The sequence below is a fragment of the Rhinolophus ferrumequinum genome, chromosome 9 (genome assembly GCF_004115265.2).
Source record: "Rhinolophus ferrumequinum isolate MPI-CBG mRhiFer1 chromosome 9, mRhiFer1_v1.p, whole genome shotgun sequence".
Taxonomy (NCBI): Eukaryota; Metazoa; Chordata; class Mammalia; order Chiroptera; family Rhinolophidae; genus Rhinolophus; species Rhinolophus ferrumequinum.
In genome coordinates this window covers 16,191,668-16,204,943 of record NC_046292.1, presented here as the reverse complement: position 1 = coordinate 16,204,943, position 13,276 = coordinate 16,191,668, and positions in this window count along the sequence as shown.

The following is a 13,276-nucleotide window of genomic DNA, read 5'->3' as shown; positions in this document are numbered from 1 at the left end:
AGAACTGGGATTTGAACCCGGTCGTCTCACTGCAGAGCTTGAATTTCAGTGCAACCCGGGCAGGCCTCTGGCGCTTCTGTGGATCAAGTCCCAGCTCCTAGACCCCAGTTCCCCCTTCATGGTCACTGCTGTTCACAGCTCAGTGCCTCCTGTCAAATCATAAACATTTTATGTTTTGCCTCTAATACCAAAACGGGATGCCACATACCGTTCTGCAACGTGTCTCCCGCCACTTTACAACACACCGTGGAGCACTCTCCATATCAGCATGGTGTTCCACTTCTGGGGACATACCATAATTTATCTAACTTATCTCCTTATGAGCATTTAGGCTGTCTGCAGTTTTTCCTTGTTTTGTTAAAAAATTGATGCATCAAACATCCTCGTTCACCTCAACTTGTGCACTTGAACATTGATTTATTTCTGTAGTGTAATTCTAAGTAGAATTATGAGTCAAGGTCATGCACATAAGATTTTTTTAAAAATAAATTTTATTGGGGAATATTGGGGAACAGTGTGTTTCTCCAGGGCCCATCAGCTCCAAGTTGTTGTCCTTCAATCTAGCTGTGGGCGGCGCAGCTCACTGGCCCATGTGGGAATTGAACCGGCAATCCTGTTGTTCAGAGCTCGTGCTCTAACCAACTGAGCCATCAGGCCGCCCCCTATAAGACTTTGATTGACACTGTCAAACTGCCCTCCAGAAAGACTTTGCCAAAGCACACGCCCACCGACACTGCAGGAGTGCCAGTTTTCCATGCCCTTGCCTCCACTGGGTATACGTATTTTTCTCTTGCTTTCTCTGCACCACATTCAACCTCTCTCCCTTAAGCTGCCTCATTATTTTTATAATCAGTTCAGTTTCACCAGTACGATTACAACTATAAAAGGAACAAAACAAAATAATCTAAGTCTAGTAAAAAAAAAAAAAGGGGGGGGAGGGCAGGAAACACACCACAATGTTGGCAGTGATTGGATTTCTGTGGGCATGATGTGATTTTTTTTCCCCCCAATACTTTCCAAATGTTCTGAAATGAGTGTTACTTTGGTAACAGTGGAGGAAACTTGATCCCTGCTGGCCCCTATTCCTATACCCGGTCTTTTATTTTTTTAGAGAAAACAGACCCAGAGTGTGTCTTTGGGGCAGTGTGGAGGAGAGGAGCTAAAGAGACTGTTACTTAGCAACCAGATTTTGTGGGAGAAGTGCCCCTCACCCCAAAGTAGATAGTGATGATGGTAAAAAAAAAAAAAAAAAAAAAAGTAGCTGGAAGACTCAGCGCCTGAGGCAGGGTGAAGGAGATCAAGGAAACCTGAGGCTTAGCAGTGACAAGGCCAGAAGAGCAGGCAGCTGTTTAGAGAGGCCCATCAGGTTCGCACGGCCAGGAAACCCTCCCAACCTGCGTCTGCCCAGCATTGCCAGTTCCAGGAAACAGCACCACTATTCACCTGAGTTGTCCAGGCCTGAAGCCAGGGGGCCATCTTAGATTCCTGCCCACGAGCCCCCAGTAACCAAGTCCTGTTGATTGCATCTCCCTAAACTCTCTCAAAATCCACTTGCCTCTCTAACCCCCTCACCTTCTCCCTCACCCCACCCCCCCTCCCATCTAGCAACCCTCAGTTTTTCCTCTATGTCTCTGAGACTGTTTCTGATTAGTTCGTTTATTTAGTCTATTCTTTAGATTCCACATATAAGGGAAGTCATGGTATTTGTCTTTCTCTGACTTATTTCACTTAGCATAACCATGAGATTGCCAAAGGGATATGAAAGTCAGTTTGGGGAATATAATCAATAATGTTGTAAAGATTTTGTAGGGTATCCGATGGACACTTGTCTCATTAGGGAGACCACCTCAGGGATGCTGTAGATGCCTGATCACTGTGCTATACACCTGAAGATGAACAATAATGAGTGTCAACTATAATTATATATATATATGTATATATAGTCACAAGAAGCAGAGCACAGCATAAGGAATAGAGACAGTGGAAATGTAATGGCTGTGTGCGATGTCAGAGGGGTAGTAGATTAGGGGAAGGGGGTCATCACTTTGTGAGGGGTATAAATGATAAATGTCAAACTATTACAGTGTTTCGTACACATGAAACTAATAAAAAAAAATTATTATAATTTCAAAAAAAAAATCCACTTGCTTCTCGTGTCTCCTTAGTTGGGGCCCTCCTTCTTTGACCTGGATTACTAAACACCCCCCCGCCCCTTGCACCCAGCCCCACTCTTACTGGCAGAGCTGTCAATTCAGAGCACTAGGAACATGCAACTCTGATTTTGGGTAAAACCCTCCCATGGGCCTGCAGCCCTGGATGCAAATTAGTCACCTAGGGAGTTTTTAAGATGATCCCAAAGCCCCAAGTCTGCATAGCCTGAGATTCAAACTAAACTGATTTGGGGTGTGGCCCAGATTTTTAGTTTTTAAAGCTTCCCCAAATAATTCTAAGTGCAGCCGGGAGTGAGAACTACTGGCCTCCAGGATAGAGAGCGCAGGTTCCTCTGTAGGGAATTCAGGAATATCACTCAATCTTCCAACAAATATTTACTGAGCACCTGCTATGTACCAGACACCTTGCTGACACAGAGGCTAAGCGAAGAATAACGTTTAGGCCCCTCGTGAAGCCTATAGTTTATCGGGGTCAATCTGGCTCTTAGCATTTTAAGCCTTACTTCTGCCTCCTCCCACCTCCCAGTCTTCACTGTAGTCCGTCATGACCAGTTTGGGATTCCCCAAACCTGTAGCACTGTAGCCACCGAGCCTGTGAATACATCACTCTCTCAACCTAAAATTCCAGTCCAGTTTAGACTGAGCTTGGGAATCACTCCCTCTGACGTCTCTACCTAACCTCACCCCAGACAATCGTCATACCCATCACTCTTGTTATCACGGTCCATTTCTCTGCCTGGCACTGTCCCTGAACTGTGAGCTCCTGGAGGGCAGGGAGAGTGACTACACCACTTCAGGATGCCCAGCCGAGGCCCTACATAATTGTTTGGTGTATCCATATGGGAATGAGCCTGAACAACCCGGAGGAGGGTCAGTATAAGAGGTTTCACACAGGGCAATATAAAACGTGAGCTGATTAGAAACTAGTTAGAGAGCTGCAGCTTCAGAAGCTTCACGAAGCCAGGTTCTGGATCACAGGTTCAAAAACACATAGCCCTGTAACCACCAGGGAGGCAGTCAGATAAACACAGTATCAAAACTGAGGAAAACAGTAGTAGCAGCCTGTTGTCCTACTTTTTGAAGTGGTGGCCCTGTGTGGTGGAAACAACCACAATGTTCTAATTCGGACACTTGCTTCTTATGTGACTTTGGGTCAGGCTTACTTACCCTTAATATTTGCAGGGCTGGTGGCAGGAGTGCAAATGGAGGCCTGTATGTCTAAATATCTAAAAGTCATAAATTAAACTATCAAACCATTAAATATAGTTTCTATTCTATTCTCCTACCTTGATAAATACACCTTCATAATGACCTGGAAGGCCACAATTAAATTCAGAACTCTCAGTTCTTGGAAATATGGTGGTGTAAGGAAAACGAGCTTCTGACCAGCCCCCTTCTGTTCCCACCTGGGGAAGGCAGAATAATGCCTCTTTTCCCCAAGATGTCCACAGCCGAATCCCTGGAGCCGGTGATAATGATTTTTACATGGGTGAATTACGAGGATGAATTAAAATCACTAATCACCTGATCTTGAGATAAAGAGATTACCCCAGATTATCTGGGTGAGCCCCATGTAATCACAAGGGTCCTTATAAAAGAGGGCGAAGACTCACAGTCAGATGTGACAACAGAAGTAGAGGTTGGAGTGGTATGATTACTGGCTTCCAAGACGCAGAAAGGGGGCCAGGAGACAAGGAATGGATGGCCTCTAGAAGTAGAAAAAGCAAGCAAATGCATTCTCCTCGAAAGCCTCCAGAAAAGAGCACAGGCCTGAGACCCCTGGATTATGGATTAGAGCCCACCGAGACCCATTTCAGACTTCTCACATCCAGAAATGTGAGAGAATAAGTTAGTGATTTTTTTTTTTTTTACAGCAGCAACAGGAAACTGGTTAACTGCCCTGGTTTGCCTCACACCACTAGGGCCTCAGGTTCCCCTGTGGGGCCACATCTGTCACAAGTCCAAAGTTGTACTCTCACAAACAGCTGCCCCTTTGCCACCCCTTGGGCCTAGGGGTGCCCACATCAGTGTTCTCAGCAAGAGGGACCCACGGAAGAGGCTGTGGATGAGGCTGGGGCCATTTGAGCCGGGAAATGTGGGGTTTCCACACTTATGGTCTGAAAGGGGGCATGGGCTCTGGGTTGGTGTAATTCCTGAGCTACGGGGCTTTCTCATCCTAGTGTCCAGCACCCAGAGCAGGTGCAGGGAAGGACTCTTTAAAGCAGAGTCCAGGATCCCACATGCAGCACTGTCTTGGGTCAAATGGCTTCCCCGCTCTGAGCCTCATCTATAAAATCAACCATTTGGACCATTATTGGAGCACCTCGTCTGTGACAAGTGTTATGCTTCACGACAGCAGAATGGTAGGTACAGAAGCTAGCTGGCACAGAGTAACCTGTCAATGAACTTTAATTTCCTTCCTTTCCTACTTACTCTCAACTAAGTCAATGGGTTGGCAAATTAGCAATAAAAACCCCTTGCTCAAACTCTCTGGTGGATTCCATTTGCTCCTGGGAGGAGCCTAAAATCCCCTTGAAGGCCCTGCAAGACTCCTCTCCCCTCCCCACTCTGCCTCCTCCTCTGTGCTCCATGCACAAACCTGGTGATTCGTGATTCCTCAACTGCACCAAAGGCCTTTCCTGCTCATGACCTTCCCCCCTTGCAGTTCCTTCCGTCTGCAACGTTCTGTCCTCCACACACGCCCACCCCACTTTCCCCAAGCTAACTCTTCAGGGCTTAGTTCAAATGCCATTCTCTTGAGGAAGCCCCTCAGGTTCCCTAACCCCACCAACCAGAGCAGGCTCACCTGCTGGTACCTTCTTTCCCAACTCCAGGGGGCACCCCTTAAGGTGCTTAGCATGATGGGTATCGTATGACTATTTGTATTACTTTTTTTTGGTTACATAAATCTATTTTGATCATTTTTCATTTCATTTCCTTCAAGACTCAGAACCAAATGCATTACGTTTTTAAAATTGTGGTAAAATATACATCACATCAAACTCAATTTTCTCTCTTTGAACCTGCTCCATTTGCAGTCTTTCCCCATTGGGAACTAGCATGGCCATTTGCCCAGATGTTCAAGCCAAGTCCCGAGGTGGCAATCGTGATGCCATTTCCTCTCAGGCCCCTTATCCAATCCAATCCATCAACAAATCCTGCCAATCCACTCTTCAAATCAATGCAGAATCAAATATCCAGAATCCCACCCGGCTCACCTCACCGTGTTTTCACTGCTACCAAACTAATCCACGTCACTCACTCTCAGGCAAGGGCCTCCTCATCCACTCTTTGCCCTACAGCCTGCTCTCCCACAACCGATCTTTTAAAAACCTACATAATCAAATATATGGTGATGGAAGGAGAACTGACTGGGTGGTGAACACACAATGGGATTTATAGATGATGTAATACAGAATTGTACACCTGAAACCTATGTAACTTTACTAACAATTGGCACCCCAATAAACTTTAATAAAAAAAAAAAAAACCTACATCATCACGTCGCTGTCTTCTTACTGGTGATGGCGATCTTGATCGCTCTCGGTTCAAATGGTGACGGGAGGTGCCCGGCAGTGATACTGGGCCTTCTCAGCAGGAAGAGCTAGGAAACGTGCATTTGCACTAACTCATGTATGCACACCCACGTACGAACCTCTTGGTATTGAGTTCCAACCAACACCTCCAACGCCAACGCAGCACCACAGGGTTCATTCTAGCATTTCCCCTTTGCTTACTGGTCATTTTTTTGGTTACTTCTTTGCCAACACTGAAAAACCTGGTTCTCATTATCTACGATATGTTAACTTATTGTTCCATCCTAGCATAAATATAATTTCGGAATTGCTAACCCAGTCTCCTCCTCCTCTCTTCCCCTCCCCCCATTGTCAAACAAATTTACCAACTAGAATGGTGTTTGTGCACAGTTCTTTTTGTCTTTAGCCTTATCCTTTCCAATCAAATGCCATTTTCCAAAATACTGAGGTCAGATCCTTTCCTCCCCTCTACCCTTTTAGAAAAATATCACCACCATATATATGTGCCCCCTGACAATGATGCACTGAGAAGGGGACATCCCTCTGTGGCATCTTCCCCCCAACACACTAACCTCAATCTAGTGACAAGTAAACATCTCACAAACCCAAACTGAGGGACCTTCTACAAAGTAACTGATCAGTACTCTTTAAAAGTTATCGATTTCATGAAAGACAAGGAAAGACTAAAAACGACCACAGATTGGATGAGACTAAGGGTGACAACAACAAAATACAAAGTGGGATCTGGACTGAATCCTGCAATAGAAAAGGACTATTAGTAGAAAAACTGGTGAAATCCAAATAAAGTCTATAAATTGCATCAGTATTAACTTCTTAGTTTTCATGACTGTACTGTGATTACATAGATGTTAATATCAAAGGACCATGAGTGAAGGGTATGTAAGAGCTCTCTGCTATTTGTATAACTGAAACTTTTATTGATAATTACAGAATTGATGCCACTGTAAAAAATAATGAATCCCTTGTACACTTTGCTCAGTTCCCCACAATGGTAATATTTTGCAAAATTATAGTATAATTATCAAAGTCAGGATACTTACATTGATACAATCAATTCTACAGAGAACACTTGGTATTTTGGAGGGATAGGAGACTGTTTGAGAATTATACTTCCATATAACTGCCTCCAAAATATGAAATAAAGTATAACTGGGGGAAAAAAGATCCTTGGATACCCATTGATCATATAAATCCAGGACTATAATGCTTTATAGAGCTATTACATTCTCTTTTCAATTTTTGCCTGACCTTTTCCTTCTCCTTGGCTGAGTAATTTTTACAGTGGATGAAAATGATAAAAATAAATGGCTTTTCCTCTTTGCCGCAGTACTCTAGAGTACTATAGAGAGGCCGCCTACGTCATGGGTCCACGTCTGCTGAATCTGACCTCCACTCTTTAGCAGAAACTGGTTTCTGTCTCAGAAGCCATTTTCCTTAGACCGCATCCTTTTCTCGTCACTTCCATCACCCTCACTAGCAAATGAGTTTCACAATAGATACCAGTTAGGGTGTCTCAGCAAAATTACAAATTAAAATTTGTGGAGGAAGACCCAAGATGACGGAATGGGTGAGTGCTACGTCTGCCGCTTCCCAGGGTCACAGTTACAATTACAAGTAAATCATAGAACAATCAACCTCGAGAATCATCTGAAAACGACTAGCTGAACTGAAACCCTATAACTAAGGATATAAAGAAGAGGCCACACCGAGACTGGCAGGAGGGGTGGAGATGCGAAACAGGCCGACCTCAAACCCACAGATTTTTTTATGAGCCAAAAAAATAAAATAAAATTTGCTTTGGACTTTCAGGATTGCTTTGAAACAGCAGTAATCCTGACTAAAATTGGCGAACACCAGCTATCGCTCAGCCATCCCTACTTGCCATCCCCTCTCCAATTGCCTCAATCCTGGCCGCGTCATCTCACATCAGGAATATGATGAAATGTTCTGTCTCTGCCCAGTCTTGATGCCCCCTGTACACTGCTGCTGAGCTGAGCTTTCCAAAGGTAACTGATAATGACGACCACTGGTGTCACAAAAACCTCACTTACATTACTTTTATTCCCCATAATGACCAAGCAGATAGGCATATTTATCCCTAGTTACCAAAGAAGAAACTGATATCAGAGAAATTCACCAAGATCAGAAGGTTATTAAGAGCCAGGACTGGGATTCCATCCCAGATCTCTGTGGCTCCTGAGCCTAAGGCATGCAAGAGGACAGATGCCTTCCAAGTTCACATGCTGAAACCCAACAGACAGTGGACAGTCTAGTTCTGTGGTTCTCAAAGCATGGTTCCTGAATCGAGAGCTTTGGCATCACCTGAGAACGTGGTAGAAGTGCAAATTTTCAGATATCATCCCAGATCTATTGAATCAGAAACTCTAAGGGTGGGGTCCTAGACATCCAGTTTTTGTAAGTCTTACAGGAGAGTCTAATGCACTCTTAAGTTTGATCGTCACTGATAAGTAGGACAAAGTTACACACGGAATCCAAAGAGCAAGAGCCTAGATGAGAGAAAGCTGCTCATAGGACCGCTGTCTGTCAGAATACACCTGCAGGCTGAGACAATGCCAGGAAGAGCCAAGAGGATTCCATCTTGGAAAAGATTAGTTCCGTGTGGATCTGTAAGTACCGGGCCAGGAAACTAGGTGACGTGGGTTAGGTTGGGCTCTGCCATTAAACAGCTGTGTGATCTTGAACACAGCCTTTTACCTCGCAAACCTGTTTCTTCACCTGCCCTTCACCAGCGTTCCCCCATATTTGATGCAGGACCCTCCCAGATGACTCTTACTCCTTCTCTAATGCCTAACACCTTTTCCCTCATCTTTACTCTCCTACTTCACTGAGAAAATCAGAAGAGAACGTCCACAGATCTCCACCCCATACCTGTCACTACCAACTCTGCACCCACATACTCAGCCTCTCCACTTACTACCCTCCCCCAGCCACGCTTCTGGCCAATGTAATCCCGCCACTGGTGTGCTAACAGCCAGCCCCTCTCACTTACTCAAAGGTATTGCTACAGCAAGTCACCCCTCTCCCACATCAATTTTTCTCTCTATTGGATTTTCCCAATCACCAGGAAAAGTCCTTTCTCCCATCTTGGCTCCCCTTGACGGCAAAACTTCTCACGAGATTCTCTATACTAGCTGTCTCCAGTTGCTCTCCTCCCACTCTCTCTAAGCGCACCCTGCTCAGGCTTTCACGCCTACCACCCTGCCAGCACTCGGCAGTCCAGGTCACGAGTGACCTCCCTGTTGTGAAATCCAGCGGTCAATGCTGAGTCCTCGTTTCACGCGACCCATCAGCAGCACGCCCATTAACCCATCACGCCGTCCTCCTCCACGCACTCACGTGACCTCCAGGATAACAAACTCTTCCGCTTTTCCTCCTACTGTACTGGGCCCTCCTTCTTAAGTCTCCTTTGCCAATTCCTTTTCTTTTCTCGACCTCTTAATGCTGATATACCCCAAGGTTCAGTTCCAGGTCCTCTTCTCTTTTCACGACACTCACTCTCTTATGATTCCATCCAGTCTCAAGACATTAAACATGGCTCTCTATGCTGCAGACCCCCGAACGCGTATCTGCAGCCCACACTCCGGACTCCAGGCTGCCTCAACATCTCCCCCGGGTGGTTAAGACATGTTCAATTAAACACGTGCACAGTGGAATTCCAAGCTTCCTGTCAGATGTGCTTTACACACCGCCTTCCCCAGCTGCATTCACAGCAGCTCTGTATTGTTTAGGATGGAATTGTGGTTATTCTTGACTTTTCTCTCTCACATCCTTCATCCATTTCAAAGAAATCCTAACGGTTTGCCTTCCAAACATGTCCATTATCTCTGGCCGTATCTCACCACCTCCAATGCCCCCACCCATGCCCCCCAAACTCCAGTCTCACCATAGCAGAGTTGGTTTTAAGAGGGCAGTCAGGTCATGAGATGACTCTGCTCATGGTTTTGCAGTGATTCCCTTTGCTTGCAGTAAAGGTCCAAGTTGCTCAAATGGCCTACAAAGCCCTACACAAGCTGCTTCTCCAGCCCTTACCTCTCCGACCTCATCCCCTCCTACCCTTCCCTCCACTCTGTCTCGCTATAGGGCTCTGTGCCACATGCTCCTGCCCAAGGGCCTTTGCTCTAGCTGCTCCCTCTCTGGAAAGCTCTTCCTCACAGATCCATTTGGCCAACTCTTACCTCCTCACGCTCTCTCATCTCACTTTCTCAGCAAGGCCCACCCTGACCAGCCCTCCCCATCCCTTACCCCACCCTTTCTTTTCTCCACAGCACACATCATCTTACAACATACGTGATACTTTACTTGTGTATTGCTTATTGTCTGTCTCCCTCCACTAGCATGTGAGCTCCGTGAAGGCAGACATCTGTGTCTTTGTTCACTGATGTATTCTAAGAAACGGAAACCGTGCTGAGTAGCTAGTGGGCACTCAAAAACGTTACTGAGTAAATGACTTTAGCAGGGCACATTTTTTTAAGGATTGCATTTATTTTAGTATATTAGAAATATAATAAATGTGTCAAACCTATAAATTCAGTAGTGCCACGTCCTTTCATGGCTTTTAAAGAAAATACCAGGTATTTCACAAATAATAGTATCTGCGGGTCATCTAAAGGGGATTTCCAAATTGGGAAACCCTGCCCTCTAACAGCAGAGATGCAAATTCAAATCCTCTGCCATTCTAGAGCCTTTCCAGTGTGAGGGTCATGTCCTCCGATTTTCAAACCTGACTGTACAGTCATCTAGGGAGCCTGCTGAAAAATAGATTCCTGTGTTCTACTCTGGAGTTGGGGCCTGCAATCCATATTTTAAATAAACGCTTAGGTGAGTCTCCTGTAACCAGTCTAGTGCTGGGCAAGGATTAGGACTTAGAGACGGCTGGATCCGATGACCTCTGAGGGCTCTTTTAGCTCAGATGTCCTGCCTTTGTGACAAATGTGACTGACCACACTGTAGAGCAGCGTTTTTCAAAGTGTAGGTTTAATGCGTTAGCACCAGTATTAGGGAAAACATAACAAACTATGAAATGAGAATGCGTTGCCCAGAGTAAGAGTATTGTTTCATGGAATGTTTCTCAGAGGTGAGTAAATGGGTAAGTGGTGATGTAAAATATATTTATATTTGATTGTGGGCTATGGTTAAAACTTTGAAAGTTAGTGCTGTCGACAGAATGACTATTGAACCTCAACCTTTCAGTGTAAGAATGTGAGTTTCTGAGCCCTACAAAGTTCAAGTCTGAGTGGAGGTCAAGAATCTGCATTTTTAACAGGTGACTGACGCAGACAGCTCTAGAGCACACTTAAGACCACTGCGCTTGGTGAACTCCAGCCGTCCCCAGGACCCAACTCATCCGGTGCTTTTCAATACTGGGGGTGGGTGGTGGGGTGGGTGGAATGCTCACGGGGGAGCAAATCCCAACCCCTCATTTCTGTGGTGGCAGTAAGTGATGATTTGGAAAAGCATAGTTACCATCACTGCACTGTTATGTTAGGGAGGAACCCTATTTTGTTAAATGTAACGTTAAAAAGGGCACTCGGTTTTTTTCCACCTGGAAAGTGGGGGAAGGAGGGACATGTACTTTTTGTCCACTTAGCAGCAGGGGCTGTTTGGTTCAATGCCATGCTCCATGGAGGTGAGCTCTCAAGTATTTGTGGAATGAATGAAAAGACAGAAGTACTGAACTGACAGAACAGGAAACTGTCCGTGATACCTCTCCAAGTCGCTGTCACTCCCAGAGCCCCATTCTTCCTAGGTTTTAGGATCCCTTCACAGAAGCAAAGCCCAGCAAACCCCGCATCCGAGCTTAGTGCCCGCAGTGAATAACCCCCACCCTCACCTACTTTTCTTTCCCTGGAAAGTTAACACTCAAGCCACGGAATAAAACCTCTTACATGTAAGCCTGCCGCAGAACACAAAGTATACTCGATAAATACATACTTACATACCGACAACAGCTCCTACTACGTGCCAAGTGATTTACATATACTACCTTAATTCTTGAAAAGAATCCTGCAAAAGCAAAAGAAAGAAAGAAAAAAAGCTGCACTATTTTACGTTAAGACCCGAGGCTGGCTGAGCTGCTGAAGGTCTCACCTGGGGAGTAAGTGGCAGTGCTGCTATCTGCGCCCAATCTGAGCAACAAGCTGGCCTCGAAGCTCAGACACTGGGAACGTACAGTGAGACAAAGACTTGGGACTGAGATTACGGCACATTAGTGACAAAACGCACACCTCTCATTCTGAGGAGCTGTCGTCCTTTTAACTCAGGGGCCACTTGGGTGTTTGTCCCTACAGACCCTATAGATGACAAGTTAAGACCAACTCCATTTCTTTGATTGCCGGCCCTCTTTGGGGACTTAGGGAATATAAGCTAAAATGATAAACTGCATTTTGTAGGTTGGTCAACTTAATTTCAGGAAAAATCTGCTGGAAGCATATTTCAAAGAGAAGATGTGTGCTCTTTAGCCTTATTTCTTAAGATCTATAAAACTGGACAAAAAGAGGTTCTGCTGTCTGACTACCTTAATTTGAAGACTGGCTCCACCATCACCCTGTGTGACTTTGGACAATTCATTTTCTCCTCTATGCCTTTTGCTGTGTCTTCCCCATTGTACCATCTCATAGAGTCTTAAAATGAAGTAATATATACACGTCAGGAAAGAACTCCAGCCAACATCTAGGAAAGCATAACCCATCCCCTGGAGTTTGACCAGACAACCACCCTGAGTAACAACCATTATACAACTAATTCCTAAAATTAGAGTTGGAAGACAGCCAGATGGCAGCTAGTGGAACTCTTCATAGAAAACAAGCCTATCCTGTCTGCCAGGGACCTGCAAGGGATTTGAGATGCTTCAATTCCAAATTCTGGGCTGGTACTCACTATGATATACCATGTAACGTTTGAGCAGAACCAATCTTGCAGAGCAAAAACTAGAAATACACTATAGGAAACACTTCCAGAAGCAGTCACCATGGTGTGAAAAGGGTTAAAAGTCTAGTCATCAAAGCAATAGGTTCAGCAGGGGAAGTGAGGAAGTCTGCAGCACCATTTCTGTGAAATAGTTGAATGTCTTTGTCTTTCAAGCTATGTTTAGACTCTAGGTAACTACAGACATACTTATCACAAAAATTAAATCAACAGTGATAAATATAAAATCAAGTTACGTAAGGTCCTCAATTAGCGCAACCATTTTTGTTCAGATTTGTAACAACACAAACCACCTGTTCTCGTTTCCTAAGCTTTCCTGCACCTGCACTTTGAACATTCTCATTCAGTGCCCCTGGCGCCCCCGGGGTGCCTGAGGCTGGATTCCCCTCTGACAACCAAATGGTGCTTTCCATAACAAGCTGCTCTGAAAGTGGTTCTGTGCCCCCAGGCACCAGCTAGGTCTCTGGTGGCTGGCAGCTTCAACTGTGTGGTGGTTTCTAGACCTCACCGCTCACCTGGCAGGCCTGGGCCTTACCCCTGTAATAGGACACAGGCCTATGGCAGCCTATTCAGTGTGGTCTTTCCCCACCCGCTGGCTGGAGC